This window comes from Suncus etruscus, chromosome 4, assembly GCF_024139225.1.
Source record: "Suncus etruscus isolate mSunEtr1 chromosome 4, mSunEtr1.pri.cur, whole genome shotgun sequence".
NCBI lineage: Eukaryota > Metazoa > Chordata > Mammalia > Eulipotyphla > Soricidae > Suncus > Suncus etruscus.
Window position 1 is genome coordinate 138,772,622 of NC_064851.1, and position 6,185 is coordinate 138,778,806.

The following is a 6,185-nucleotide window of genomic DNA, read 5'->3' on the forward strand; positions in this document are numbered from 1 at the left end:
TGTCCCAAATCTCCCTCCTTCCCACCCAACCCCCGCCTGTACTCTAGACAGGCTTTCTATTTCTCTCATACATTCTCATTGTTAGGACAGTTCACAATGTAGTTATTTCTCTAACTAAAATCATCCCTGTTTGTGGTGGGCTTCATTATGTGAGCTATAAATTCCAGCCTTCCTCTCTTTTGTGTCTGAAAATTATCATTGCAAGAATGTCTTTCATTCTTCTTAACACCCATAAATGAGTGAGACCATCTGCATTTTTCTCTCTCTCTTATTCCACTCAGCATAATAGATTCCATGTACATCCATGTATAAGAAAATTTTATAACATAACCTCTCCTGTCAACTGCATAATATTTTGTTGTGTATATGTACCAGTTTCTTTAGCCATTCATCTGTTGAAGGGTATCTTGGTTGTTTCCAGAGTCTTGCTATGATAAATAGTGCTGCGATGAATATAGGTGTAAGAAAGGGATTTTTGTATTGTATTTTTGTTTTCCTAGGGTATATTCCTAGGAGTGGTATAGCTGGATTATATGGGAGCTCGATTTCCAGTTTTTGGAGGAATCTCCATATCGCTTTCCATAAAGGTTGAACTAAACAGCATTCCCACCAGCAATGGATGAGTTCCTTTCCACATCCCTGCCAACACTGCTTGTGTTCATTTCTTTGTGATGTGTGCCAATTTCTGTAATGTGAGGTGGTACCTCATCGTTGTTTTGATTTGTATCTCCCTGACGATTAGTGATGTGGAGCATTTTTTCATGTATCTTTTGGCCATTTGTATTTCTTCTTTGTCAAAGTGTCTGTCCTTTTCGTCTCCCCATATTTATGATGGGAGTAGATGTTTTTTTTCTTGTAAAGTTCTGTCAGTGCCTTGTATATTTTGGAGATTAGCCTCTTATCTGATGGGTATTGGGTGAATAGTTTCTCCCACTCAGTGGGTGGCTCTTGTATCCTGGATGCTATTTCTTTTGAGGTGCAGAAGCTTCTCAGCTTAATATATTCCCATCTGTTAATCTCTGCTTTCACTTGCTTGGAAAGTGCAGTTTCCTCCTTGAAGATGACTTTTCTCTCAATATCCTGGAGTGTTTTGCCTACATATTGTTCTATATATCTTAATGTTTTGAATCTGATATCGAGGTCTTTAATCCATTTGGATTTTACCTTCATACATGATGTTAACTGGGGTTCTATGTTCAATTTTTTTGCAAGTGGCTATCCAGGTGTGCCAACACCATTTGTTGAAGAGGCTTTCTTTGCTCCATTTAGGATTTCTTGCTCCTTTATCAAAATTAGGTGACTGTATGTCTGGGGAACATAATCTGAGTATTCAAGACTATTTCACTGACTTGAGGGCCTGTCTTTATTCCAATACCATGCTGTTTTAAAAACTATCACTTTGTAGTAAAGTTTAAACTGGAAAGGATGCCTGTTATTTTCACTCTTATTTAATATAGTATTAGAAGTTCTAGCAATAGCAATCAGATAAGTGAAAAAAATCAAAAGAATACAAATTGAAAAAAGAAGTCAACCTATATAAACACTGGACCCTAAATCATCTAAGAAAAATCTTCTATCAACAATAAGCCAATACATAAGAGTAGCTGGTTCCAAAGTCAATATACAAAAATCAGGTGCATTAGTAGGTGTTAACTTAATGAAAGAAGTGCAAAACTATACCATGAAAATGTCAAAACACTTAAAAAGTTGAAGAAGACCCCAGGAAATGGAAAAAAAATTTCATGCTCATAGATTGGAAGAATCAATGTTATCAAAATGACCATCCTACACAAACTACTATATAAATTCATGAAATCCTTATCCAAATTCAGACAATACTCTTAAAATACTCAGAACAATTATTTATTAAAATAATTTTTATTGTGACCACAGTGAGTTACAAATATTTTACAGTAATATTTAAAGTACATAGTGACATTGAATTTGGGGCATTCTCACCACCAGTGTTGTCCTCCCTCCACCCCTGTTCCAAGTATGCACCCCATATTCCCTTTGCTCCCTGGATTGCTAGTATAACTGATCTCTTCTGTGTATAGCTTGTTGTAGATTGGGTATCAAATTTGTTGTCATTGACTTTGGATTTAGTGTTTAAATCTGATCATTTTTTAATTTCTACTCAACATTTTTATGACTAGTCTTGGTACCATTCATTTTTTATCCCTCATTTTATGAGGCAGAACAAGATGATGGTTATGTGGTTCTTTTTGAAAAAAGAAAAGTAATGAAAAAAGAAAAAAAAGAAATTACAAGCAAACAAAAAAATCAGGAGTTCATCTAGTTTTAATTATCAATTTAAAAGAACAAAAGCAAAAAAGAAGAAAAACATAACAAAAAGACAAAAAATACAAAAACAAAAACAAACAAAAAACAAAACAACAAAAAAAACAGAAATCAAACAAAAACTAAAAGTAGTGACTACAAAAAAGCACCACAGCAATACAGATAACAACCAAATAATAACCGTGAGCATGAACTAAAAATTCTTCTTCTTCTTCTTCTTCTTCTTCTTCTTCTTCTTCTTCTTCTTCTTCTTCTTCTTCTTCTTCTTCTTCTTCTTCTTCTTCTTCTTCTTCTTCTTCTTCTTCTTCTTCTTCTTCTTTCTTCTTCTTTTTTTTTTTTTTTTGGTTTTTGGGCCACACCCGGTAACGCTCAGGGGTTACTCCTGGCTATGCGCTCAGAAGTTGCTCCTGGCTTGGGGGACCATATGGGACACCGGGGGATTGAACCGCGGTCCGTCCAAGGCTACCGCAGGCAAGGCAGGCGCACCTTACCTTTAGCGCCACCGCCCGGCCCCTTCTTTCTTCTTCTTCTTCTCCTTCTTCTTCTTCTTCTTCTTCTTCTTCTTCTTCTTCTTCTTCTTCTTCTTCTTCTTCTTCTTCTTCTTCTTCTTCTTCTTCTTCTTCTTCTTCATCTTCTTCTTCATCCTCTTCCTCTTTCTTTTCTTCTTCCTCCTCTTCCTCTTTGTTTTCTTCTTCCTCTTCTTCTTCTTCATTATTATTATTATTATTTTGCATAGGCACAGTAAATATTAGGAAGATTAGAAAAGGAATTCCCTTGGCCTAAAAGATACAGGGTTTCTGCCCTTGAAGCATACTTTCATGGGAATAGTTACAGGCTCCTTACATGTTCATTTTCATACCCCAGGAAATTTTCAGCTTATTTGTGGATGATAAAATTAGGCCTCTGTAACTAGAGATATTGGTATTGTCACAGGTCATAGGATGAAGCCTAGGAGAGAGTCTTTATTTACAGTTTTAGAAGTTCTGTTCAATCACCATTGTTGTAATCAGACTTCTATAATTGGTGGTCTTGGTCTTTGCACAGATCCTAGGATGAAACCTAGGAATGAGTTTTTCATTGTTTCCAGAAGTTCTGCTCAGTCGCAATTGTCACACTCAGACCTCTGGAATTAGAGACCTTGGTTATTGTACAAATGCTAGGTGAATACCTAGGCTAGGATCTTTCTTATTGGTCCGAGGATAAGTTCTGCCCAGCCATGGTTGTCAAAGTCCATCTTCTGTAGTTAGCAATTTTAGTTTTTGCACAGATCAAAGGACAATGTGTCTTCTGATTTCATCTTACAATTAAGTGATGAGATAAATCTGCTCTTAACTCAGGTTATTGGCATCTCCTTATTTTCAGGATGTCATATCAAAATTGGTGCTAGAGCAGTATTAGGAATTTCCCAGGGGGAGTTTGTTCCTGGTGCTGTTGCAGGAAGCTGTGTTGGTTTTATGTCTGGGATCTAGGGCTCAAGATTGGATGGTCACTGTCTGATAACATGGAGTCTAAGTTGGGTCCATATGACACATAGAAAAATCATTTTAAAAGGTTTTGTAGAATAATAAAATCTTACCAAATGTTATTACCTTTATAATATAGAAGAAATGAAATATCAGAAAAAATGAAAGTACAAGAAAATTTTTATAATGTTTGTGTGGAATTATAAAAGACCCTGAATAGCCAATACCATACTGAAAAATAAAAAACTGTGAGGTCTCTTTACCTAACTTGAAGTTATAGAACAAAGATAAAGTGATCGAAACAGCATGGTATTGGAACAAATACAGACTTTCTAACCAATGTTTCAGAAGCGAATATCCAACAATAAGCTCCCAAGTATATGGTCAGCTAATTTTTTGATAAAGGAACTGAGAGCATGAAATGGAATAAAGACTGTCTCTTCAACAAATAGTGTTGGAACAATTGTATTACCATATGTAAGAAATTAAACTGTATCCATTTCTCGCACCTTAAACAAAAGTCAACTCAAAGTAATACATTTTTTTGAACTCACAGACCTTGAGATCAAACCTGAATCTCTAAAGTACTCTGAGGAAACAGGCAGAAACTCCAAGAAACCTCAAAGGAGTTTTCAATGATAAGATGCCAATGGCAAAGGGCAAATCTGAATAATGGGACTATATCAAACTACAAGTTTCTGTATGGAAAAAAAATGGGCCCAAATTGAGAGACAGTTGAGTAGGAGAAAATATTTGTACTCAACACATCAGATAAAAGATGAACATCTTGGATATACAAAGTATTCACAAAGACTAACCAAAATAAAAAACACTATCCAAAACTGGGGAGAGGAAATGAACAGACATCACTCTGAGAAAGATCAAAAAATAGCTAACAGGCACATAAAATTGTTCATCACTACATATCATTAGGGATATCCAAATGAAGGTAACAATGAGCTATCATCTGATACTAGTGAGAATGACACATATCAAAAATATCAGGAACACTGTATTGGTGGGGATGTGGTGAAAAAAGAACTCTCATCATTTGCTGGTGGGAATATTTTCTGGTTTAACCCCTTTGTAAACAGTATGGAGGGTTCTCATTACATTCAGAAGTCATCTGCCATGAGACCTACAAATATGACTTTTGGGTATCTATTTCCAGGAAAAAAATATTAAATTGGAGGTATGTATATCATTATTCATCACAACACTCAGTATTAGCTAAGAGTTGGAATCAAACTAGATGTCCAACAACAGATGAGTGGATCATAAAGATGTGGCAAACACATATAATGGAATACTATTCAGGGGTCTCAAACTCAATTTACCTGGGGGCCGCAGGAGGCAAAGTCGGGGTAATCCTTGAGTGCAAACTCAGTAGTAAGTCTTGAACATTGGGGGGTGTGACCCAAAAAACTAAAACAAAACAAAGCAAAAAAAGATTCCTCTAGGGCAGGGCCACAAAATGTTTTACGGAGGGCCATTTGTGGTCCACCAGCAGCGAGTTTGAGACCTGATACCTTTAAGGAATAATGCAATCATCCAATTTGCTGCAACGTAGATGAAACTGGAAGACATTATGTTAAATTAAATAAACCAGAAAAAGAATGCTATAACTTATATAGAGTATTTGGGATAACATACAAGGAAGAATTCAGCTATATTAGTGGTTTTAAGGAAGGATAGTACTAAATATCTAAATCACGAAATCAACAACACTGATATCATGAGACCCAAACTTTAACAACCAAACTTAAGAAGGTGCCTGTTAGGATGGCAGGCTCTGGGGAGGGTGACAGGGAAGAAGTATGGGAAAGACTCTTGGAAGGAGGGAAGTTGACGCTAATCCTTTGATTGGTGTTGATAGATTATTTGCTCAACTAGGAGTAACTTTGTAAATAATAATGGTTTAAATAAGATATTGAAAAAGAAAAAATAATGATACTGCTGTGTACCTACTTATAAATGATTTTGAGAAAGTTTTTCTAATTATTTACTTAGAAAATTTCTGTAGTCAATAAATGTGGAATCAATGATTAGTATGAAATTGAAAATTGTAGTTCTCCTCCAGAAAATCTACCTCAATATATACTGTTCACAGAAATTTATTTTTTTGGCATATTATTACAAATTGGGAAACATTACATCTAAACAGAATTTCTTTCTTTAGAATCTTTATCACAGATCTTTCTGTTCCAACTGATTTTATTTATCAAGGTGTCCTCTCTTTCCCTGTCTTTGCTTTGGTTGTCATCTACTAGAATTTTGTATTTTAGTATACTTTGAGTTTTTAGAGGCATGTTGACAAACTTGCATGAATTAATTTTTTTTCCTCCTAGAGTCCGTGAGTTCTCACTATGATTTTGATTTTATTGGGCTGTGCTATTTCTCTGGCCCAGCTTTGTCCATTTC